Genomic DNA, 27062 nt, shown 5'->3' with positions numbered 1-27062 from the left:
AGGTTCCCTCTCACACTTAACTGTTGCTAAGTTGCTGTATATTTATCCAAACAAAGCCTTAAATTGAATCTTTCCAACAGCTTCAAAGGGACAATTTCTTGATGATGTGATCAGAAGTTCTGATGAAAGGTCACAGACTTGAAACATTAACTCTGCTTTTCTTTCCACAGATGCTGCCAGACCTGCTGAGCACTTCTGATGAGAGGTCACAGACCTGAAACTTTATCTTGGCTTCTCTCTCCACAGAGGCTGCCGGACCAGCTGAGTATTACCAGCATTTTCCATTTTTATTTCAAGCTTCAAATGGGACCTAAGAGTGCAAGGGTACTGAATATGTGGGGTCCCCCAGGGGTTGATAATAGGACCATTGTTTTTCTTGTCATATATAAATGACCTGGACTTGGGTATAGGGAGTTTAATTTTAAAGTTTACAGAGGATATAAAACTTGTTAATGTAGTAAATAGTGAACAGAATAGTAGCAGACCCCAGAAGAACATGGACATAGACTGGTGAAATGGGCAAACACATGGCAAATGCAATTTAATGCAGGTAAGTGTGAAGTGATACAGTTTGGGAAAAACAACATGAAGAGGCAGTATAATCTAAATGGTACTATTTTGAGCGGGTGCTAGAGCAGAAGGGCCTGTGGATGCATATTCACAAATCTTTAAAGATGGCAGGGTAGGTTGATAAGGCAATTAAGAAAGCATATGAGATACATGGCTATGTAAATAGGAGCATTGAATACAAAAAAGGGAGTCATGCTAAACCATTACAAATCACAGGATAGGACTCAGCTGAGTATTGTGTACAATTCTGAGCATCAACGTTCAGGAAGAACGTCAAGGTCTTGGAGAGGGTACAGAATAAAGGCCTGCTACACAACCCAAACCCGATGGGACCCGACGACGTGTTGGGTTCGGGTCGGGTCACTCTTCCAGGTCCAGCTTTCGGGCTCAGGTTGGGTCGGGCCGGGTCAAGGTTGGGTAGGGTTCGGGTCGGACACACACAGTATTACCTTTTACTCTGCTGAGAGGAAAAGGGAAGTTGAGTAAGGAAGTGTCAAAATTTGAACAGCCTTTCTGAGCTGGAAGTCTAGGACGTCAAGGAGGGAAACGAGCATCCGGACTCCACGGACTCTGAGTCTGCGCAGTGAGCAGTGAGCGACTCTATGATGTCATCGCGCTCATGCTGCAGCTTCCTTCCATTCCAACCATCCAAAAGTGGTAAATACAGTGAGTAAGTGCATATGGTCGGGTCGGGCGCAGGTTGGGTCGGGCGCGGGTCGGGTCGGCGCGGGAAAAAATGGAAAGACTCGGGCCGGCTCGTGCTTGGCTCCGATGTGGTTCGATTGGGTTCGGGTCGGGTTTTTTTTTCAAACCTGAGCAGACCTTTAGAACAGAGTAGGTTTACCGGGATGATCTGAGAGTTGAGGGAGTTCACTTACGTGGAGAGTGAGAAGCTGAGATTGTTCTCCTTAGAGAAGAGGTTAAGGCGACACCTAAAATTTTTTTTATTTATATAGCGCCTTTCACAACCACAGGATGTCTCAAAGCACTTTACTGCCAATGAAGTATCTTTGAAGTGTCGTCACTGTTCTAACATCGGAAACCATTTCCTCTGTGTCAGTAACCAAAGGTCATGGATATAAATAATTGGCAAAAGAATGAAAAGCAAACAGAAATTTCTTCATATAGAGGGTTGTTAGGTCAAACACTGAAAGGTTGGTGGAATCAGATTCTGTTGGAACTTCAAAAGGTAATTGGACATGTACTTGAAGGAGACTAATTTGCAGGGTTACGAAGAATTAGTTGGGGTGTGGGACTAACCTGGACAAATTAATTTAATTTAATTTAAATCAAACATAACTTCAAACATACAAATATTTAACATCTAATTTAATTAATTAAATAGAATAGAGATGGCTGGGCAGGCAATGTGTTGCAGCTGTAGTATGTGGGAGCTGGTGGACGCCGGTGCAATCCATGGTGGCCACACCTGCAGCAAGTGTTGGCTGCTCGAGGACCTCCGGCTCAGAGTTGATGAGCTGGAGTCTGAGCTGCAGACACTGCGATACATCAGGGAGGGGGAGAGTTACCTGGACACTGTGTTTCAGGGGGCAGTCACAGTTACATCAAACTTGCACCGTGCTCAGGGACAGGAGGGTGTGACTGTGAGTAAGGCAGATATGGGGATCCAGAATTTAGCTTTGGAGGAGCCTCAGTCAGTGCCCTTATCCAATAGGTACGTGGTTCTTGCTCCCGGTGTGGTCGAGGGCACAGGCTGCAGGGAGGATGAGTGATCTGACCACAGCACTGTGGTTCAGAGCACCATTCAAGTGGGGGCAGAAAAGAGAAATGTAGTAGTAATAGAGGATAGCATAGTTAGGGGAATAGGTACTGGTGTCTGCAGCAAAGACACGGATTCCCGAAGTCTGTGTTGCCTACCTGGTGCCAATGTTAAGGACATCTCTTCTGGGCTGGAGAGGAACTTGGAGTGGGAGGGGAAGGATCCAGTTGTCGTGGTCCACATAGGTACCAATGACATAGGTAGGACTAGGAAAGAGGTTCTGCTGAGGGACTATGAGCAGCTTGGGGCGAAATTGAAAAGAAGAACCACAAAGATAATAATCTCTGGATTACTACCTGAGCCACGTGCAAATAATAGGGTAAATAAGATTAGAGAGGTAAACACATGGCTCAAAGACTGGTATGGGAGAAATGGGTTCCGATTCATGGGGCACTGGCACCAGTACTGGATAAGGAGAGAGCTGTTCCATTGGGACGGGCTTCATTTGAATTGTGCTGGAACCAGTGTCCTGGTGAATCATATAACTAGGGTTGTAGGTAGGACTTTCAACTAATTAGTGGGAGGGAGGGTTCAATTGAAGGGAAGTTTAAAAAATCAAAAAGAAACGAGAGAGCAGAGGTGCAGGGTAGTGAAGAGGCAAACGGTAATCAAAGTCTGAGAGGAAGGGGCAGAAAATATAAGCAGAAGAGTGCAGCAGAAATTAGAACCAGAATGAATAATAATGGTAAAAAGTCAAAGCTTAAGGCTCTTTATCTGAATGCACACAGCATTTGTAACAAGATAGATGAGTTGATGGCACAGATAGAAATAAATGAGTATGGCTTGGTAGCTATTACAGAGACGTGGCTGCAGGGTGACCAAGACTGGGATCTCAATATTCAAGGGTATTTGACGTTCTGGAAAAATAGGCAAAAAGGAAAATGAGGCGGGGTGGCTTTGTTAATAAAGGAAGGTATCGGTATGGTGCTGAGTAGTGATATAGGTGCAATAGATCGTGATGTGGAATCAGTTTGGGTGGAAATAAGGAATAGCAAGGGGAAGAAGTCACAGGTGGGAGTCATCTATAGGCCCCCAAAGAGTTCCTTCACTGTAGGACAAAGTATAAGTCAGGAAATAATGGGGGCATGTCGGAAAGGTGCTACAATTGTCATGGGTGATTTTAATCTGCAATGTGACTCGACAAATCAGATTGGCAGAGGTAACACGGAAGACAAATTTGTAGAGTGCATGGAGGTTATTACGGAGAGCAATATGTTGCAGAACCTACCCAGGAACAGGCTATTTTAGATCTAGTAATGTAGGATTATTATTATTTATATCCATGACCTCTGGTTACTGACCCACTTGCCAGAGGAATAGTTAAGGATCCTCTAGGAGTAGCAATCACAACATGGTAGAATTTCAAATTCAGTTTGAGGGCGAACAACTCGGGTCTCAATCCAGTGTCCTCAACTTAAACAAGGCAATTACGGAGGTATGAAGAAAGAGTTGTATAAAGTGGACTGGGAAAATAGACAAAGGGGAAGGTCAGTGGATGAGCAGTGGCAGACATTTAAGCAGATATTTCATAACGCTCAGCAAATATTTATGCCGGTCGAAAAGAAGGACTCGATGAGAAGGATGAACCACCTGTGGTTAACAAAGGCAGTCAAGGAGAGTATCCAATCAAAAACTAAGGCATACAAAGTGGTGAAAACTAGTGGTAGGCCAGAGGATTGGGAATTTTTTTAGGAACCAGCAGCAGATGACTACAAAGCTAATAAAGAGGGAGAAAATTGATTATGAAAGTAAATTGGCAAGAAATATAAAAACAAACAGCAAGAGCTTCTATGGGTATATAAAAAGAGAGTAACTAAAGTGAGCGTGGGACCCTTAGAGGACGCAACTGGAGAATTGGTAACGGGGAACAGGGAAATGGCAGATAATTTAAACCAATATTTTGCATTGGTCTTCACGGTGGAGGACACTATAAACATCCCCCAGATATCAGATAAGCAAGGAGCTGATGGGAGGAAAGATCTTGTAATAGTCTCTATCACGAGGGACAAAGTATTTGACAAACTGATGGGACTAAAGGCAGACAAGTCACCAGGATCTGATGGCCTGCATCCAAGGGTTTTAAAAGAAGTGGCTGCAGAAATAGTGGAGGCATTGGTCGAAATATTCCAGAACTCACTGGATTCCGGGAGAGTCCCAGCGGATTGGAAAACCATTAATGTGATGCCCCTGTTCAAGAAGGGAGGGAGACAAAAAGCAGGAAACTATAGACCAGTCAGCCTAACATCGGTTGTTGGGAAAATGCTAGAGTCCATTATTAGGGAAGAAATAGCAAGACATTTAGAAAAGGTTAACGCAATCAAACAGAGTCAACATGGTTTTGTGAAAGGGAAATCATGTTTGACAAATTTGCCAGAGTTCTTTGAGGGTATAACAAGCAGAGTTGATAAAGGGGAACCGGTAGATGTAGTGTATTTGGATTTCCAGAAGGCATTCGATAAGGTGCCACATAAAAGATTATTGCACAAGATAGGAGCTCACAGTATTGGGGGTCATGTATTAGCATGGATTGAGGATTGGTTAACTCACAGAAAACAGAAAGCCATGGTCTTTTACAGGTTGAAAAGACGTAACTAGTGGAGTGCCACAAGGATCAGTCCTAGGGCCTCAATTATTTACTATCTATATTAATGACTTGGAGGAGGGGGCAGAGTGTAATTGATCCAAAATTTGCTGATGATACAAAAATAGGTGGGAGGGCATGTTGTGATGAGGACATAAGGAATCTGCAAGGGGATATAGATAGGTTGAGTGATTGAGCAAAAACTTGGCAGATGGAGTTTAATGTAGGAAAGTGTGAGGTTATGCACTTTGATAGGAAGAATCAAAAGGCAGACTATTATTTAAATGGAGAGAGACTCCAAAAAGATGCAGCGCAGAGGGATCTGGGTGCTCTTGTGCATGAAACACAAAAAGTTAGTCTGCAGATGCAGCAAGTAATTAAGAAGGCAAACGGAATTTTGGCCTTTATTGCTAGGGGGTTGGAGGTTAAAAATAGGGACGTTTTGTTACAACTGCACAGGGTGTTGGTGAGGGCGTACCTGGAGTGTTGTGTAGTTTTGGTCCCCGGATTTAAGAAAGGATATACTGTCATTGGAGACAGTTTAAAAAAGATTCACTAGGCTGATTCCTGGGATGAAGGAGTTGACATATCAAGAATGGCTAAACAGATTAGGCCTTTATTCATGAGAGTTTAGAAGAATGAGGGGTGATTTTATTGAAATGTACAAGATTCTGAGGGGGCTTGACAGGGTAGATGGTGAGAAGATATTTCCACTAATGGGGGGATCTTGAACTAGAGGACGCAGTTACAGAATAAGGGGACACACATTTAAAACTGAGATGCGAAGGAATTTCTTCTCTCAGAGGGTTGTGAATGTCTGAAAAACAGAGTTGCGGAGGCTAGATCACTGAAAGTATTTAAAGAGGAGGTAGATAGGTTTTTGAAATATCGGGGAGTTGAGGGCTATGAGGTGCTGGCATGAAAGAGGAGTTGAGGTTTGGGGCAGATCAGCCATGATCTTATTGAATGGCGAGGCAGGCTTGAAAGGCCAAATGGTCTACTCCTGCTCCTATTTCTTATGCAAAGAACTGGCACAGGGACACTGGGCTGAATGGCTTCTTTCTCTGCTGTAAGATTTTCTGAATTCCAATCAATGCAGTGTAGGCTGAATTGATTAACTGCTTAAAAAACACAGGTTGGGAATGGGATTGGAAGTTTTAGGAGTTGCTAGATTGGGATGATAAATATTGCATGAGAATCAATGCTTCTTGTGCTGTTGTGATCTGTTGATGATAAAACACTCAGAGTGAATAGCGGAAATGTGGAAATGGCTGATTCTGACCCTTTACCCAGTTACCTTTGGAGATCATGCAGTACTTGTCCACACCTTTCTTCTTGGAAATTAAGTAGGATGAAGTACATGATATGTTGAAGCAGTGTGTTTGATGGACCACATATCCTTTTTTCACTCCATATTTTATGTTCATAATTCTTTTGCACATTTTCATTCCCCCTCACCCTTTGTCAATGAATACAATGGCACACTCTACTGAGAATGGTAGACTCTGACCTTTTGCCTGAATTCCAGTGATTGCACACAATACAGCTGGCTTTATTAATTTAACCTTTGCAGTTTGAACACAAACAAATGAAGTTAGAAAAAAGCAAGCACCAAGTATGTACTTATATAACCTGTGACTTAGTTTATCTTAGTTAATGTAACTTTCAAAAATCAGGATCTGTAATGCTTTTAAAATTTAATTTTAAAAAATCTTATGGAATCATAAAGTCAAACATTTCCAGCTCCTTGAGCTGTTTCTCCATGCTCTGAGCTTTATAATTGATGACGTGATCTACACCCAAATCTTTTAGGAATGAGAAAGCATTCTTAGAGCAGGTTGTGGTCACATGGGCTCCCCAGGCTTTCAAGAGCTGAATAGCAAAGGTACCAATTCCTCCGGATCCACCAAGGATCAGAACCCGTTTGCCTTTGCAGTTGTCTTTTCTCAGTCCTCCATTGTTCACCAGGGCTGACCACGCTGTCAGAGCCACATAGGGTAAAGCTGCAGTTTGTCTGTGACTGAGAGCTTTAGGCTTGTGGCTCACTTCATTTGCACTTGCCACGACAAATTCTGCCAACGTTCCCGGTTTCCACAGTTCCACGGTTATAACACAGTAACAGTTCATTTGGCCCATCAGGTCTGTGTCGGTGTTTTTCTCCATGTGAGTTACCCAGTTTAATCATATTTTCCTGCTTGCTCTCCATAACCTTTAAAGGTTCAAACAACAATTTGATAACAGTATAACATTAATTTAAATAATAAGAATATAAGCACAAGCAGGATGAGAGGCATTAACTAAAATTTAATTAAGAAAATAATTAATTAGTTTATTAAAACACAATAGGATGGCGGGGCAGGTAATGTGTTGCAGCTGTAGTATGTGGGAGCTGATGGACACCAGTGTGATCCACAGTGACCATATCTGCAGTGTGTCTGTGGCTCGAGGAACTTCAGCTCAGAGTTAATGAGCTGGAAGCCGAGCTTTGGATACTGCGATGCATCAGGGAGGGGGAAAGTTACCTGGATACTTTGTTCCAGAAGGCAATCACACCCTACAGGATAGGATCTTCTGATTTGGTTCGTGGCTAGGGGCAGGAGGGTGTGATTCTGAGTGAGGCAAGTATGGGGATCCAGGAGGCAGAAGTGGAGCAGCCTCAGCCCTTGCAATTGTCCAACAGGTTCAAGGTTCTTGCAGCTTGTATGGACAAGAGCAGTGCTGCAGGGTGTATGAGCAAACTGATCATTGCACCATGGTGCAGGGAGCCATTCAAATGGAGGCAGGAATTAGAACTGTAATGGTAGTAGGGGACAGTATAGTCAGGGAGATAGACACAGTTCTCTGCAGCCGGGCGCGTGAGTCTGGAAGGCTATGTTGCCTCCCCGGTGCCAGGGTTTGGGACATCTGCTGGGGGCTGGAGAAGAATTTGGGGAGGACCCAGTTGTCGTGGTCAATATGGGTACCAATGACATAGATAGGCCTAGCAAAGAGGTTCTGCTTAGGAATTATGAGCAGCTAGGGGCTAAATCAAAAAGCAGAACCACAAAGGTAATAATTTCTGGATTACTAATTACATGAGCAAATTTCATCTGGTACGAAAGAACAGAGCATATAAACTGCAGAGTGTACCAGCAGTTAAGGCCAGAGTTTGCAAGAATGGCAAGAAGACAGAATTAAAGGCTCTATATCTGAATGTACACAACATTTGTAACAAAACGGATGACTTGATAACACAAATGGAAATAAATATGTATGACCTGTATTATGACCGACTGCTCAAGTCAAAACCCCCAATCAAAATATACGATTCTGATTGCGGTGAGAGCAATGCACTGTCAATTCAGTCTTGTCACTTCACAGATCGCCTAACATATCACTTTAAACTTCCCAAATTAAAGAAATCCACAGCCAAATTGATCCATCTATTAAACCCCAAATGAGGCGAACCAAACCAGGTGTCTTTAGATCAACAAATTACCTGTTTATCAGAAAAAACTAAACTCTTAAACACTACTAAGATATAAACAACATTTTAAAAAAATAAAGTCCTTGCAGATTTATGCTACTGCCGAAATGAAATCTTCTAACGTGGAACAGTCCAAGGTTCCTTGAAGTCCTCACAGCTGTCCGATGGGAAAAAATAATTCTTCAACAGCTGGATAGTCAGTAATCTAGTTTAGCAGTTGAAGTGATGCTCCTCTTCTTCTCCTATGATGAACACAGCAATTGCAGTTCAGTAGTTAAAGTAATTGGTTATTTTCTTTGAAGAAATTTATCTGGCTTGACTTTACAGAATTCTGAGAGTATAATATATAGGGTTTAAACAGAGGAGATATTTCCTTCAGTATATGCTGGCAGTCTGTGAGTCTGTCTGTCAAAAGCCAGTTTTTCAGCTAGTTTCAAAATTAATTGCAGCATTGTACATTTAACCTTAGCCCCTGAGTGGCTATATCAAAGGCAACTAGAATGCACCTTCTCTAACTCATGAGGCTTGCTTGTTCTTAAAGCAATACTGGTCCTTTGCTGAGTTAAAGACACACTGCATATTCTACCCACCCCCCCAAAAAAAAAAGTAGGTTCATAACACTTGATAGCCATTTCAGAGACATGGTTGCAAGGTGACCAAGGCTGGGACCTAAATATTCAAGCATATTTGAAATTTTGGAAGGACAGGAAGCTAGTTAAAGCTGGTGGGGTAGCTCTGTTAATTAAAGATGACATTAGTACAATAGTGAGAGATGATTTTAGTTCTAAAGATCAAGATGTAGAATCAGTTTGGGTAGAGAAAAGAAATAGCAAATGTAAAACGTCACTTGTGGGAGTAGTTTATAAGCCCCCCAACTGTAGCTACAGCATAGGACAGAGTATACAGGAAGAAATAATGGGGGACAAAATAATGTGAGAAAGGTACTGCAATAATCATGGATGATTTTAATCTTCATATAGATTGGACGAATCAGACTGGCAAAGGTAGCCTGGAAGATGAGTTCATAGATTGTATTCAGGACAATTTCTTAGAGCAGTACACTCTAGTACCAACCTGGGAGCAGGCTATTTTAGAGCTGGTAATGTGCAATGAGACAGGATTAATTAATGACCTCATAGTAAAGGAGCCTCTAGGCAACAGTGATCATAACATAATAGAATTTCACATTCAGTCTGAGGGTGAGGGGTGAGAAATGTGCGTCTAAGACTGGTGTTGTATTTAAAGGCAGTTACAAGGGTATGAGGACAGAGTTGACTAAAGTGAACTGGGAAAATAGGTTCAAAGGTAGGATGGTAGAGAAGCAGTGACAGATATTTAAGGAAATAGTTTATCACTCTCAGCAAAGATATGTTCCATTGAGAAAGGCTCGATGAGAAGGATGCACCAACTGTGGTTAACTAAGGAAGTTAAGGATGATATCAAATTGAAAGAAACAAAGTGTGCAATACAGAGAAAATTAGTGGTAGGTCAGTAGATTGGACAGATTTTAGAAACCAGCGAAGGATTACTTAAAAAAACGGAGGGAGAAATTAGTGTATGAGAGAAATCTAGCTAGAAATATAAAAACACATAGTAAGCGTTCCTGCAAGTATTTAAAAAGGAAACGAGTAACTAAAGTGAGCTTTGGTCTTTTAGAGGTTGAGACTGGAGAATTAATAATGTGAAAAAAGGAAATGGTGGAAGCGTTGAACATGTATTTTGTGTCTGTTTTCACTGTAGAAGACACAAAAAACCAAGAACAAAGAACAAAGAAAATTACAGCACAGGAACAGGCCCTTCGGCCCTCCAAGCCTGCGCCGATCCAGATCCTCTCTCTAAACATGTTGCCTATTTTCTAAGGTTCTGTATCTCTTTTCTTCCTGCCCATTCATGTATCTGTCTAGATACATCTTAAAAGACTCCATCGTGCCCGCATCTACCAGCTCCGCTGGCAATGCGTTCCAGGTGCCCACCACCCTCTGCGTAAAGAACTTTCCAGGCATATCCCCCCTAAACTTTTCCCCTTTCACTTTGAACTCGTGTCCTCTAGTAATTGAAACCCCCACTCTGGGAAAAAGCCTCTTGCTATCCACCCTGTCTATACCTCTCATGATTTTGTACACCTCAATCAGGTCCCCCCTCAACCTCCGTCTTTCTAATGAAAATAATCCTAATCTACTCAACATCTCTTCATAGCTAGCGCCCTCCATACCAGGCAACATCCTGGTGAACCTCCTCTGCACCCTCTCCAAAGCATCCACATCCTTTTGATAATGTGGCGACCAGAACTGTACGCAGTATTCCAAATGTGGCCGAACCAAAGTCCTATACAACTGTAACATGACCTGCCAACTCTTGTACTCAATGCCCCGTCCGATGAAGGAAAGCATGCCGTATGCCTTCTTGACCACTCTATTTACCTGCATTGCCACCTTCAGGGAACAGTGGACCTGAACACCCAAATCTCTCTGGACATCAATTTTCCCCAGGACTTTTCCATTTACTGTATAGTTCACTCTTGAATTGGATCTTCCAAAATGCATCACCTCGCATTTGCCCTGATTGAACTCCATCTGCCATTTCTCTGCCCAACTCTCCAATCTATCTATATTCTGCTGTATTCTCTGACAGTCCCCTTCACTATCTGCTACTCCACCAATCTTAGTGTCGTCTGCAAACTTGCTAATCAGTCCACCTATACTTTCCTCCAAATCATTAATGTATATCACAAACAACAGTGGTCCCAGCACGGATCCCTGTGGAACACCACTGGTCACACGTCTCCATTTTGAGAAACTCCCTTCTACTGCTACTCTCTGTCTCCTGTTGCCCAGCCAGTTCTTTATCCATCTAGCTAGTACACCTTGGACCCCAAGCGCCTTCACTTTCTCCATCAGCCTGCCATGGGGAACCTTATCAAACGCCTTACTGAAGTCCATGTATATGACATCGACAGCCCTTCCCTCATCAATCAACTTTGTCACTTCCTCAAAGAATTCTATTAAGTTGGTAAGACATGACCTTCCCTGCACAAAACCATGTTGCCTATCACTGATGAGCCCATTTTCTTCCAAATGGGAATAGATCCTATCCCTCAGTATCTTCTCCAGCAGCTTCCCTACCACTGACGTCAGGCTCACCGGTCTATAATTACCTGGATTTTCCCTGCTACCCTTCTTAAACAAGGGGACAACATTAGCAATTCTCCAGTCCTCCGGGACCTCACCCGTGTTTAAGGATGCTGCAAAGATATCTGTTAAGACCCCAGCTATTTCCTCTCTCGCTTCCCTCAGTAACCTGGGATAGATCCCATCCGGACCTGGGGACTTGTCCACCTTAATGCCCTTTAGAATACCCAACACTTCCTCCCTCCTTATGCCGACTTGACCTAGAGTAATCAAACATCTGTTCCTAACCTCAACATCCGTCATGTCCCTCTCCTCGGTGAATACCGATGCAAAGTACTCGTTTAGAATCTCACCCATTTTCTCTGAGTCCAAGCATAACATTCCTCCTTTGTCCTTTAGTGGGCCAATCCTTTCTCTAGTTACCCTCTTTCTCCTTATATATGAATAAAAGGCTTTGGGATTTTCCTTAACCCTGTTTGCTAAAGATATTTCATGACCCCTTTTAGCCCTCTTAATTCCTCGTTTCAGATTGGTCCTACATTCCCGATATTCTTTCAAAGCTTCGTCTTTCATCAGCCGCCTAGACCTTATGTATGCTTCCTTTTTCCTCTTAGCTAGTCTCACAATTTCACCTGTCATCCATGGTTCCCTAATCTTGCCATTTCTATCCCTCATTTTCACAGGAACATGTCTCTCCTGCACGCCAATCAACCTCTCTTTAAAAGCCTCCCACATATCACATGTGGATTTACCTTCAAACAGCTGCTCCCAATCTACATTTCCCAGCTCCTGCCGAATTTTGGTATAGTTGGCCTTCCCCCAATTTAGCACTCTTCCTTTAGGACCACTCTCGTCTTTGTCCATGAGTATTTTAAAGCTTACGGAATTGTGATCACAATTCCCAAAGTAGTCCCCTACTGAAACTTCAACCACCTGGCCGGGCTCATTCCCCAACACCAGGTCCAGTATGGCCCCTTCCCGAGTTGGACTATTTACATACTGCTCTAGAAAACCCTCCTGGATGCTCCTTACAAATTCTGCTCCATCTGGACCTCTAACACTAAGCGAATCCCAGTCAATGTTGGGAAAATTAAAATCTCCTATCACCACCACCCTGTTGCTCCTACATCTTTCCATAATCTGTTTACATATTTGTACCTCTATCTCACGCTCGCTGTTGGGAGGCCTGTAGTACAGCCCCAACATTGTTACCGCACCCTTCCTATTTCTGAGTTCTGTCCATATTGCCTCACTGCTCGAGTCCTCCATAGTGCCCTCCTTCAGCACAGCTGTGATATCCTCTTTGACCAGTAATGCAACTCCTCCACCCCTTTTACCTCCCTCTCTATCCCGCCTGAAGCATCGATATCCTGGGATATTTAGTTGCCAATCATGCCCTTCCCTCAACCAAGTCTCAGTAATAGCAATAACATCATACTCCCAGGTACTAATCCAAGCCCTAAGTTCATCTGCCTTACCTACTACACTTCTTGCATTAAAACAAATGCACCTCAGACCACCATTCCCTTTATATTCATCATCTGCTCCCTGCCTGCTCTTCCCCTTAGTCACACTGACTTCATTATCTAGTTCCTTACAGGCTTTTGTTACTACCTCCTTACTGTCAACTGACCTCAATTGGTTCCCATCCCCCTGCCACATTAGTTTAAACCCTCCCCAACAGCGTTAGCAAAAGCACCTCCAAGGACATTGGTTCCAGTCCGGCCCAGGTGTAGACCGTCCAATTTGTAATAGTCCCACCTCCCCCAGAACCGGTCCCAATGTCCCAAAAATCTGAACCCCTCCTTCCTGCACCATCTCTCAAGCCACGCATTCATCCTGACTATTCTTTCATTTTTACTCTGACTATCATGTGGCACTGGTAGTAATCCTGAGATTACTACCTCTGAGGTCCTACTTTTTAACTTGGCTCCTAACTCCCTAAACTCTGCTTGTAGGACCTCATCCCGTTTTTTACCTATATCATTAGTGCCTATGTGCACAATGACAATTGGCTGTTCACCCTCCCCCTTTAGAATGTTCTGCAGCCGATCTGAGACATCCCTGACCCGTGCACCTGGGAGGCAACATACCATTCGGGAGCCTCGTTTTCGACCACAGAACCGCCTATCTACTCCCCTTACAATCGAATCCCCTACGACTATAGCCCTTCCACTCTTTTTCCCGCCCTTCTGAACAGCAGAGCCAGCCACGGTGCCATGGACCTGGCTACTGCTGCCTTCCCCTGGTGAGCCATCTCCCTCAACAGTATCCAAAACGGTATACTTGTTTTGGAGGGAGATGACCGCAGGGGACTCCTGCGCTGCCTTCCTGCTCTTTCTCTGCCTTTTGGTCACCCATTCCCTTTCTCCCTCAGCAATCCTAATCTGCGGTGTGACCAATTCACTAAACGTGCTATCCACGACCTCCTCAGCATCGCGCATGCTCCAAAGTGAGTCCATCCGCAGCTCGAGAGCCGTCATGCGGTCTAACAAGAGCTGCAGTTGGAAACACTTCCTGCACGTGAAGGAGTCAGGGACATCAGCCATGTCCCTGAGCTCCCACATTGAGCAAGAGGAGCATGACACGGGTCTGAGATCTCCTGCCTTTTTTAATCTTAAGCTTAACTTAGTTAAATGAAAAAGGAACGAAAAGTTTTTACCAATCACAATAAAACCAGAGAAATCGAAAAAGCCTTACCTTATAAACACCCCACCGAGTCCTTTTTTTTTGGTTAGAGGAGGAGGGCGGGTGGGAGACACGACAAGTGTGGTGTCTCGGGTTCAGAAACCGCCCAAATATATAGTGTTTTACTTACCCAGCAGCCCCCTGGCCTCCGCCGAAAAACAAAAGGAAATTAAATTTACTTTCAAACTGACCTTCCCAGCTGCTCACTCGCTCACACTCTGCTCCCGAAAAAGCTGCTGCAATGAAAGGAAAGTTATTTTAAACCGCCCAAATATATAGTGTTTTACTTACCCAGCAGCCCCCTGGCCTCCGCCGAAAAACAAAAGGAAATTAAATTTACTTTCAAACTGACCTTCCCAGCTGCTCACTCGCTCACACTCTGCTCCCGAAAAAGCTGCTGCAATGAAAGGAAAGTTATTTTAAACCGCCCAAATATATAGTGTTTTACTTACCCAGCAGCCCCCTGGCCTCCGCCGAAAAACAAAAGGAAATTAAATTTACTTTCAAACTGACCTTCCCAGCTGCTCACTCGCTCAAACTCTGCTCCCGAAAAAGCTGCTGCAATGAAAGGAAAGTTATTTTAAACCGCCCAAATATATAGTATTTTACTTACCCAGCAGCCCCCTGGCCTCCGCCGAAAAACAAAAGGAAATTAAATTTACTTTCAAACTGACCTTCCCAGCTGCTCACTCGCTCAAACTCTGCTCCCGAAAAAGCTGCTGCAATGAAAGGAAAGTTATTCCTTTCAAGAATACTTGAAAATAAAGAGGTAAAAGGAGGGAGGGACTTAAAACAATTAAAATCACTAGGGAAAAAGTACTGAGAAAACTATTAGAACTGAAGGCTGACAAGTCCCCTGGACCTGATGGCTTGCATTCTAGGGTCTTAAAAGAAGTGGCTGCAGAGATAGTAGATGCATGGGTTGTGATCTTCCAAAATTCCCTAGATTCCGGCAAGGTCCCAGTGGATTGGAAAACCGCAAATGTGATTCCTGTTACGACCGAGGTGGGAGGAGTTCACTGTTTATTCTAGTTCCACTTCTCCACGGGTCACAATATATATTTAAATTTTTTTTCCACTTACCACTACGGTTAATTATAGACTCTATTTTTATCCCAGAATAAAACTCACCAAACAGGTTTCTTTAATAAACAACAAAATTATCAGTTTATTATAAAACAAGTCTTAACCAGTAATAAAGTAAAGCATAAACACAAAGATTGAAATATTAAAGTTCCCTTTTTACCTTAGCCCCTCACACTCACACATACACTGGAAAAATGAAGGCATTTTTGTGGTTAGAGCTTTATTACGGACAAAAAACACAGGCTGAACAGCAGTTGAGATATGTTGTGTTCCAAAACTGGCATACAATCTGCCTCCGACTACATGTAGACAGATCACTGGGATCTTTTAAAACAGTTTCCTCTAAAATATTACTAAGACTGCTGAGGCAGTAACCCGGGGAAGTGACAGTGGCTCCACAGAGTATGAAATAAAAACAAGAAATGCTGGAACCACTCAGCAGGTCTGGCAGCATCTGTGGAAAGAGAAACAGTGTTGATGTTTTGGGTCAGTGACCCTTCTTCGGAACTGACAAATATTAGAAATGTTAGAGGTTATAAGCAAGTGAGCCGGGGGTGGGGCAAGAGATAACAAAGGAGAAGGTGTAGATTGGACAAGGCCACATAGCTGACCAAGAGGTCATGGAGCAAAGGCAAACAATATGTTAATGGTGTGTTGAAAGACAAAGCATTAGTACAAGATAGGGTGTTAACGAACTGAGGATTCAACAGCAGCAAGTACAAACATGAAAAAAACAGTGGGTAAGCAAACTGAACAACCTACAATGAAATGAAATTAACAAAAGAAAAAAAAGTGTAAAAATGTAAAAAAGAAAAAAGAAAAAATAACTAAATAAAAGTAAAATGGGGGGCCCGTCATGCTCTGAAATTATTGAACTCAATGTTCAGTCCGGCAGGCTGTAGTGTGCCTAATTGGAAAATGAGATGCTGTTCGTCGACCTTGCGTTGATGTTCACTGGAACACTGCAGCAAGCCCAGGATAGAGATGTGAGCATGAGAGCAGGGGGGAGTGTTGAAATGGCAAGCAACCGGAAGCTCAGGGTCCTGCTTGCGGACTGAGCGGAGGTGTTCCGCAAAGCGGTCACCCAGTCTGCGTTTGGTCTCCCCAATGTAGAAGAGACCACATTGTGAGCAGCGAATACAGTATACTACATTGAAAGAAGTACAAGTAAATCGCTGCTTCACCTGAAAGGAGTGTTTAGGGCCTGGGATAGTGAGGAGAGAGGAGGTAAATGGGCAGGTATTACATCTCCTGCGATTGCAGGGGAAGGTGCCATGGGATGGGGACGAGGTGTTGGGGGTAATGGAGGAGTGGACCAGGGAGTAGCGGAGGGAATGATCCCTTCGGAGTCCCACAGAGTATGAACCTGCTGTCTTCCTGTTCTGCCACTCCACCAGTGTCCTTGCTGTTGCTTGTCAGCCAACCTGTCCAGACTGTGGCCGCCCATGCTGAGATAATATTGTCCACAGCTAGGCCTTCTAGACCCATGGCTGCTTGAGGTGCTCCTCCAAGGCCATCTGGAGTCTCCTCCAATGAAAACCAACAGCCTTCCACCAGCGATGCTGCAGCCACTGGCTTAGTATTGCAATAGAACAGGCAAAGACAAAAGACAGGCACTAAAGGAATACACAAGAGTAATTAGTTGACTTTTTTCTATGCAATATGGCACATGTAATGATCTCATTTGCAAAATGAATTTGGAATGCTTATCTTGCATCGTGGCCAAATGGACACTGTGATGGTCAGTGGCAGATTGAAGGTGTAGGACTGTTGGTGTATTGGGAATTGGGATCGCAGGTATCACATTTGGATGAGTCCTTCTGGCAGCCTGGTCAGAAAGGGGCTCATTAGGTTGTCTCCTCTCTTTCTCCTCCTGCTCCTGAGCTGCTCTCCATATAGCTCGTGGCAAGGTCTGTCCTCTTATGATGGTGAGGTTGTGCAGCACACTGCAGATGATGACTAATCTTGCTGCCTGCCCTGCAGAGCTTCTCCAGAGCAATCCAGGCAGTAGAAGTGTTATCTCAGCCAATGGTCTGCTCTAATATAGGAACAGAAGTAGGCCATTTAGTCCCTCGAGCCTTTCCGCCATTCGATGAGATCATGGTTGTTTAGCGACCTAGCTCCACATACCCATCTTTGCCCATATCCCGTAATACCTTTGGTTAACAAAAAATCGATCCGTCTCAGATTTAAAATTAACTATTGATCCAGCATCAATTGCCAGTTGCAGAAGAGAGTTCCAAACTTCTACAATGCTGTTTATGTAAAAGTGTTTATAATTTTACTCCTGAAAAGATTTGGCTCTAATGTTTATACTACACCCCCAAACCAGTAGAAATAGTGTCTATCTACCTTATCTATTCCCCTTTAATATTTTGAAAACTTTGATCAAGTTACTCTAAACCTTCTAAATGCCAAGCAATTCAACCCTAGTTTGTGTAATCTCATTTTGTAATTTAACCTTTGGAGTCCAAGCATCATTGTGGTAAATCTACCCTGCACTCCTTCTAAGGCCAATATATTCACAGGATTCCAGGTGTGGTCGAAGTTGGGCTTTTTTTTTTATATAGATGTAGCATGACTTCTATCCCTTGTCTTTTAATCCTCTAGATAAAGGGTCAGTATTCCATTAGCATTTGATTTATTTTAGGTACCTATTCATATTTTAATGATCTGTGTAGCTGGACCCACACCCCCAAGTCTCTTTGGACCTCCACTGTTTCTAGCTTTTCACCATTTAGAAAGTACCTCATTCATTATTAGTATAGATCATAGTACTTTGTAGGGGAGCATGACTTTCATTGTATGCATGCTGTGCACTGGAATTATCAGGCATGCCATCAGCAGCTAGCCCTTGTTGTCCTGTAATCAACCCCTGGTTTGCTGTGGTGGCTGAAATGCAGCTGGAGCTGTGGACTGTCACAGAACGAACACATCATGACTACTGACAGGATACTGGGCATTGACCAGCATAAATCTGCCTATGGTCACACAGCGGCTGAACGCTGAGGGGGTGAGATCCTTTTCCAATCCGATATAGGGCAGGGTTGACACGCAGCACCTGCCAAGCAATGTGTTTGCAGTCAATGGCACCGTAGGGAAGCCTGCAATCCTGGTGAAGCTGTGTGCTTCCTCCACCTGTTTCTCTCTGGAGTGAGGAAATGAATGTCTTTAGCTCTCAATGAGTAGAAAGCCTCCCTGATGCAATAGTGGGTGGCAAATTGCGACATGTTGCAAATATCTCCAGATTCAACCTGGAAGGAGCCAGGTACATAAAGTTTCATCACCACTATCCCCTCCACAGCCACTGGCAATGTGATCCTAGCCCTGCTTTGAGGTTGCAGTTGTGGCTGCCGCAGGTGGCAGATTTCAGACTTTATTGAAGTGCAGTCATACACACTGTTCCTCACTGAAGTTCAGGGAGGAGAATTGCTCCTGAACAAGCTGAGCTGATATGGCCTCCTGCTGAGAGCTCTTCTTCCCCTCTCCGACTCCACTAGCAGATTGTCTGGTTTGTTGTGAGAAGGACACAAAGTATCTACAAAGAGATATAGGTTAAGTGAGTGGGCAAAAATTTGGCAGATGGAATATAATGTGGGAAAATGTGAGATTATCCACTTTGGCAGGAAGAATAGAAAAGCAGAATATTATTTACATAGAGAGACTACAGAAAGCTGCAGTACAGAGGGATCTGGATGTCATTGTACATGAATCACAAAATGTGTGAAGAAGGGTGTTTGGCAAGAGAGTGGATTTTAAGGGTTAATCTCTGAAGACTAGCTTTTGTTTTGTTTAAATTTAGCAATTAATTGAAATGCCTCTTTCAGATAAGAGGTAAGTTAGGTTTCTTGCAGTTTTAAACAGGGGTATACTAACACTCTGAGATAGCTGGAGCTAGCTTAAACCGGTTTCTGAGCTCTAGCAGAGCTGACACAGCATTGTTTTCAGAGTATAAATTCAGGGGACTCTCAGTACTGCTTGTCTGCACTCAGTGTAAAGAAGGGAGTTTGGTAAGTGAGTGAATTTTAAGGGTTAATCTCTCAAGACTAGTTTTTGTTTTGTTCACATCTAGCAATTAATTGAAATTCCTGTCAGTTAAGAGGGAAGTCTGCATTGAGTGCTGCTGGAGGACACAGAATGTGGAAAAGGAAGTTTGGTAAGTGAGGGAGTTCGGTAAGGAGGGGAACTATAAATTAAGAAAAAATAAATTTGACTGCACTGAGAGCTGCTTTGCGTGCACTGAGTGTAAAGTGGGAGTTTGGTGTGTGAGGGAGAGGCTCCTTTCTTGCCTTCTTCCACCTTTTTTCAGCCTCCAGGAGCTGCCTCTCTCTTTGGTACAGGGGAAGAAGCTGATTGGTAAGTAACTGTTAAGTTATTCTACTTTGCATTGTAATAAAACGTTTTTAAAGTTAAGGTATGGCAGGTCAGCTCGGCCAAGTAGAATGTACATCCTGTGGTACGTGGGATGTCATGGATGCACCATGTGTCCTAGACAAACACATCTGCAGAAATTGTTACTGGCTGCAGCAGCTTGAGTTCTGTGTTTCGGAACTCGAGTGGCAGCTGGAGTCATTGTTGTGCATCCACGAGGCAGAGGACTATGTGGATAGCATGTTCAGGGAGGTGGTCACACCACAGGTTAGGAGCATGCAGGCAGAGAGGGAATAGGTGGCTGCCAGGCAGTCTAAGACAACCAGGCAGGCAGTGCAGGAGTCCCCCAAGTCTATCTTCCTTGCTAATCGGTTTTCCATTTTGGATACTGGTGAGAGCAATGGTTCCTCAGGGGAATGCAGCCAGACCAAAGTCCGTGGCAGTACGGGTGATTCAGCCGCACAGGAGGGGAAGAAGAAGAATGGAAGAGCAATAATGATAGGGGATTCGTAGTCAAGGGATCAGACAGACATATCTGCAGCAGTAAACATGACGCCGAGAATGGCATTTTAATTTGAGTTTTGTTTATTTATCTGGTTTTAATAAAGTTATTTTAAAATTATGTATATAAAGGGGGCCTGAGGAATAAAGGCCCCCTCGACATAGATTATATAAAAGGGGCCTGGGGTATAAAGGCCACCAAAAAGAAAAAAAAAACGGGGTTAGAAAAAAAAACAAAAAAAAGAAGAAAAAAAAAGCAGTAAACATGACTCCAGGATGGTGTGTTGCCTCCTTCATGCCAGGGTCAAGGATGTTATGCAGCAGCTGCAGAATATCCTTCTGAAGGAGGGTGAACAGCCATACGTCATGGTCCACATTGGTACTAATGACATAGGTGGAAAGAGGGATGAGGTCTTGAAAGCAGATTTTAGGGAGTTTGGAAAGAAATTAAAAAGGACCTCAAGATTACTCCCGTGCCATGTGAGCATAGAAATAGGAGAATTGAGTGATTGAACACGTGGCTGGAGAATTAGTGTAGGAGGGAGGGAATCAGATTTCTGAGGCATTGGGACCAGTTGTGGGGCAGATGGGACCTGTTCAAGATGGACAGGCTACACCTTAACAGGACCGGAACTAACATCCTCACAGGGAGATTTGCTAGTGCTGTTGGGGAAGGTTAAAACTAGCTTGTCAGGGGGATGGGAATCTGAGGGGTAGCTCAAATTGGAAGGAAGTAAAGCTGGTAACAGGAGGTAGAAAAGTAGCAAGTGACATTAGTAGGCAGGCGAAACAAAGGCAAGCATCAACTAGGCTTAGAATGCAGAATAATGTCAAGAAGACAAGGTTAGGGGAACTCTACCTGAATGCACACAGCATTTGCAACAAGGTAGATGATTTTAAAGGCCCAAATAGAGGTAAATAGGTATGATCTAATTGTCATTATGGAAACGTGACTACAGGGTGACCAAGACTGGGAACTGAATATTCAAGGATATTCAACATTTAGGAAAGACAGGCAAAAAGGAAAAAGAGGTTGTGTTGCACTGTTAATAAGAGATAGGATCAGTACTTTAGTAAGGGAGGATCTCAGATCGGAAGCACCAAACGTGCAGTCTGTTTGGGTGGAGCTAAGAAACAGCAAGGAGCAGCAATCATTGGTAGGTGTTGTTTATAGGCCACCAATCAGGAGATTAGAGAAGCATGTAGCATTGGTAATATAGTAATCTTGGGTGATTTCAATCGGCACATAGACTAGGTAAACCTAATGAGTACTAATGCTGTGGAGGATGAGTTTCTGGAGCGCGTTAGGGATGGTTTTCTACAGCAGTATGTTGAGATACCGACTAGAGAACAGGCTATTTTAGATCTAGTATTGTGCAATGAGAAAGGACTAATTAATAATCTTGTTGTAAAAGAACCTTTAGGGACGAGTGACCATGATAGAATATACATTATGTTTGAAAAGTGAAGTCGTTCAATCTGAAGCCAGGGTTTTAAATTTGAACAAAGGAAATTATGAAGGTATGAGGGGCAAATTGGCTGAGGTGGGCTGGGAAAATACATTAAAAGGTAAGACAATACATAGGCAATGGATAGTCTTTAAAGAAATATCACATAGTTTACAGAAACTATACAATCCTTCAAGGCACAAAAACCCCAAAAGTAAAGGCAGTCAACTGTGGATAACAAAGGAAGTTAAGGATTGCATAAGATTAAAAGAAAAGGCCTATAAAGTTGCCAGAAATAGTAGTAAATCTGAGGATTGGGAGGATTTTATAATACAACAAAGGAGGACCAAGAAACTGATAAAAGAATGGGAGAATAGAATATGAATGTAAGCTAGCAAAGCACATAAAAATGGACTGTAAAAGCATCTATAGGTATGTAAAAAGGAAGCATTTGGCTAAGACAAATGTAGGTCCATTACAGGCAGTCAGGAGAATTTATAATGGGGAACAGAGAAATGGCAGTGAAGCTAAATGATTACTTTGTGTCTGTCTTCACTGAGGAAGATACAAGAAATATCCCAGAATAAGAGATCCAAGGGATTATGGAAAATGAGGAATTGAAGGAAATTAGTATTAGTAAGAAGGTTGTATTGGAGAAATTAATGGGGCTGAAGGTTGAAAAGTCCCCAGGACCTTATATTCTACACTCCAGTGTTGAAAGAGGTAGCTACCGAGATAGTGGATGCATTGGTGATCATCTTCCAAAATTCTATAGATTCTGGAAGAGTTCCAGATTGGAAGGTAGCAAATGTCACCCCACTATTTAAGAAGGGAGAGAGAAAACAGGGAATTATATACCTGTTAGCCTTACATCAGTCGTTGGGAAAATGCTAGAATCTATTCTAAAGTACGTGATAAATGGACACTTGGATAATAATGATTGATTGGGCGTAGTCAACATGGATTTATGAATGGAAAATCATGTTTAACAAACCTGATGGGGTTTTTTTTTTGAGAATGTTACAAACAGGATTTTTAAAGGGGAGTTGGTGGACATGGTATACTTGGCTTTTCAGAAACATTTTGATAAAAGTCCCCCACATAGGAGGCTGGTTCGCAAAATTAAATCACATAGGACAGGAGGTAATATACTGGCATGGATTAAGGATTGGTTAACAGGCAGAAAGCAGAGAGTAGGAATAAACGGGTCATTCTCGCATTGGCAGGCTGTGACTAGTGGGGTACCGTAAGGATCAGTGCTTGGGCCCCAGCTGTTCACAATATCTATCAATAATTTGGATGTGGGGACCAAATACAATATTTCCAATTTCGCAGATGACACAAACTAGGTGGGAATGTGTGTTGTGAGGAAGATGTAAAGTGACTTCAAGGGGATTTGGACAGACTTGGTGAGTGGGCAATAACATGGCACATGGAATATAATGTGGAAAAATGAGAAGTTATCTACTTTTGTAGGAAGAACAGATGTGCAGAGTATTTCTTAAATGTTAAGAGATTAGAAAGTGCAGATGTACAAGGAGTCCTTCTCAATAAGTCACTGAAAGCCAACATGCAGGTGCAGCAAGCAATTAGGAAGGCTAATGGTATGTTAGCCTTTATCACAAGAGGACGTGAGTACAGGAGTAGTGAAGTCTTACTTCTATTGTATAGAACCTTGGTTAGACTGCACCTGGAGTACTGCTTGCAGTTTTAGTCTGCCTACCTTAGGGAGGATATTATTGCCTTAAAGGGAGTGCCACAGAGGTTCACCAGACTTGTTCCAGGGATGGCGGGACTATTCTATGAGGAAAGATTGGGGAAACTGGGCCTGTATTCTCTACAGGTTTGAAGAATGAGAGATGATCTCATTCAAACACCCAAGATTCTGAGGGGACTTGACAGGGTAGATGCGAGAGCATGTTTCCCCTTGTGGGGGAAATCTAGAACTGGGGGCAGTTTCAAAATAAGGGGTCTCCTTTTTAAGATGGAAATTATTCTCTGAGGGTGGTTAACTTTTGGAATGCTCTTTCCCAGAGAGCAGCAGAGGCTGGGTCATTCAATATATTCAAAATTGAGTTAGACAAATTTTTGATTTGACAAGGGAGTCGAGGGTTATGGGAGGTAGGCAGGCAGGCAAATGGAGTTAAGGCCAAAATCAGATCAGCCATGATCTTATTGAATAACGAAGCAGGCTCGAGGGGCTGAATGGCCTACTCCTGCTCCTATTTCTTATGTCCATTCTCCAAGTCTTGCTGTATTCCAAGGGAAATGGCTACTAGTGCACCCATGTCTGGGAAGCCTTAAAACCAGTGAAAAAAAAAAATTCTTGAGCACCTGTCATACCACTCCCTGTAGAATTCTGCAACTTGAAACTTCGATCCTTACTAATACAAATCCATGAACTTTTGAGTTTCCATTTTTAAAAAAAATATCCTAATTTCAGCTTCTATTTTTGGTTTCCTCATTTGTTAGCAAACCAGCTTAAGATCCATGTCAGTCTTCCAGTCATGCAACTTCTTTAATGTCACATATGTATAGAAAAAACTCACCTATCGGTTAGAAAATTTGGGTTCAAACCCACTCTGGGATTACAGCTCAATCTTGATAGTGCTGCACTGGATTGCCTGAGTGAGTTCTGCATTGTCAGAGTGTCTTTCATGAGACATTAAATCAATGCCACATTTGTACAGTCCTATTGCAAAGGTAGCATTAGCAATCCCATGGCACTATTAAGAGAGCATAGTTCTTCCTGCGCCTTAGCAACATTTTGCTCACAAAGAACTGATTAACATTTTTAAAAATTCATTCATGGGATGTGGGTGTTGTTGGCTAGGCCAGCATTTATTGCCCTCAAGGTGGTGGTGAGCTGCCTTCTTGAACCGCTGCAGTCCATTTGAGGTAAGTACACCCACAGTGCTGTCAGGAAGGGAGTTCCAGAACTTTGACCCAGTGACAGTGAAGGAACGGCAATATTGTTCCAAGTCAGGATGGTGTGTTGCTTGGAGGGGAACTTGCAGGTGGTAGAGTTCCCATGCATTTGCTGCCCTTGTCCTTCTGGGTGGTAGAGGTTGCGGGTTTGGAAGGTGCTGTCTAAGCAGCCTCATTGCTTGTGGAAATCTTAACTACCTAAGTAATTCATTGTATGTGAAGAACTGGGTTTGACAAATGGAAGGCAGCACTACACAACAATTCTTACTTTAACCTCTGCTCTAAGTATTCTTAGTGATTTAACAGCAGGCAGACATTTTTAATGTAAACGTTTAAACAGGCGAAATGTCCAATGATCATCATGGTTGACACAATATGCATTCAATTCCAAGCAGATAAGGAAATGACACTTGTTATTTGTAAAACTAATTTTATTGAGCTCCTTTGATAACTCAGTTGGAAAATACAGTCCAGTATGGAACTCAGCCAGAGACTAAGTTCTGCATCCAGTTACGTTATCCACAGTGGCAGACAGCAGTGCTACAATTGTCCTTAGGATTTCTGTGCTAGAAGTAGAGGAGAAAAAAAATGAACACAGCAGCTACTTTTGACAACCAGTATCATCTGCTGCAAAGAGCATATGTGGAGGTGTAGCTGTGATGACCCTCCAATAGTCAAACAGACCACCAGCTTTCACTGCCTAGATTCATACACTAAGAATCACCAACTCCCTGAGGAACCAGAAAGCAGACACAAGAACATACAAATTAGGAGCAGGAATAGGCCACTTGGCCCATCGAGCCTGCTCTGCCATTCAATAAGATCATGGATGATCGGATTGTAACTTCGACTCCACACTCCTGCCTACCCCCAATAACCTTTCATCCCCTTGCTCATTTCTATGGGGAAAGCAGGAACAAGTTACTGAGTTAGATGATCAACCATGATCATAATGAATGGCGGAGCAGGTCCGAAGGGCCAAATGGCCCACTCCTGCTCCTATTTTCTATGTTTCTAAGAATCTATCTACCTCTGCCTTAAAAATATTCAAAGACTCTACTTCCACTGTCTTTTGAGGAAGACAGTTCCAAAGACTCACGACCCTCAGAAAAATTTCTCATCTGTCTTAAATGGGTGACCCCTTATTTTTAAATAGTGACCCCTAGTTCTAGATTCTCCCACAAGGGGAAACATCCTTTCTACATCCACCCCGTCAAGACGCCTCAGAATCTTACATGTTGCAATCAAGTCGTCTCTTACTCTTCTAAACTCCGGCGGATACAAGCCAAGCCTGTCCAACCATTCCTCATAAGACAACCAGCCTATTCCAGGTATTGGTCTGGTAAACCTTCTCTGAACTGCTTCCAATGTATTTACATCTGTCCTTAAATAAAGAGACCAATACTGTACACAGTACTCCAAATGTGGTCTCACCAATACCCTGTATAACTGAAGCACAACCTCCCTACTTTTGTATTCAATTCCCCTCACAATAAACAATAATATTCTATTAGCTTTCCTAATTCTTGCAGAACCTGCATACTAACATTTGGTAATTCATGCACTAAGATACCCAGATCCCTCTGCATCTTCTCACCATTTAGATATGCTTTTTTAGTCTTCCTGACAAAAATGGACAATTTCACATTTTCCCACATATACTCCATTCGCCAGATCTTTGCCCATTCACTTAACCTATCTATATCCCTTTGTAGCCTCATGACCTCTTCACAACTTACTTTCCTACCTATCTTTGTGTTATCTGCAAATTTAGCAACCATACCTTCAGTCCCTTCATCCAAGTCATTTATATAAATTGTAACAGTTGAAGGCCCAGCACAGATCCCTGCAGCACACCACTCGTTACATCTTGCCAACCAGAAAATGACCCATTTATGCCTACTGTTTCCTGTTAACTAGCCAATCTTCTTTCTATGCCAAAATGTTACCCCCTACATCATCAGCTTTTATTTTCCGCAATAACCTTTGATGTGGCACCTTATCAAATTCCTTTTGGAAATCTAAGTACAGTACATCCACCAGTTCACCTTTATCCACAGCACGTTACTTCTTCAAAAGAACTCCAATAAATTGGTTAAGCAAGATTTCCCTTTCACAAAATCATCTTGACTCTGGCTGATTACCTTGAATGTTTCTAAGTGCCCTGCTATAATGTCTTTAATAATACCTTCTAATATTTCCCCAAGACACATGTTAAGTTAACTGGTCTGTAATTTCCGGCTTTCAGTCTCCATCATTTCTTGAATAAAGGAGCTACATTGGCTATTTTGCAATCTAATGGAACCTTCTCCGAATCTAGAGAATTTTGGAAAATTAAAAATCAATGCATCAACTATCTCACTAACCACTTCTTTTAGGACCCAAGGATAAAGTCCATGAGGACCCAGGGACATGTCAGCCCGCAGCTCCAGCAATTTGCTCAGTACTACATCCCTGGTGATTGTAATTTTCTGGAGTTCCTCCCTCCCTTCCATTTCCTGATTTACAGCCATTT

At 42.9% G+C, this 27062-nt stretch overlaps 1 long non-coding RNA gene across 1 annotated transcript; it reads left to right on the top strand.

The window, feature by feature from the left end:
- The first annotated feature begins 1706 nt into the window (after positions 1–1706).
- On the top strand, positions 1707–19448 carry LOC137377457 (uncharacterized). The gene is made up of 3 exons (XR_010976417.1): positions 1707–1759; positions 10138–10257; positions 19372–19448. It is a non-coding gene; the product is annotated as an uncharacterized lncRNA (long non-coding RNA).
- The last annotated feature ends 7614 nt before the right edge of the window (positions 19449–27062 follow it).

The sequence above is a fragment of the Heterodontus francisci genome, chromosome 1, assembly GCF_036365525.1.
Source record: "Heterodontus francisci isolate sHetFra1 chromosome 1, sHetFra1.hap1, whole genome shotgun sequence".
NCBI lineage: Eukaryota > Metazoa > Chordata > Chondrichthyes > Heterodontiformes > Heterodontidae > Heterodontus > Heterodontus francisci.
This window is presented reverse-complemented; position numbering and strand designations above follow the sequence as displayed.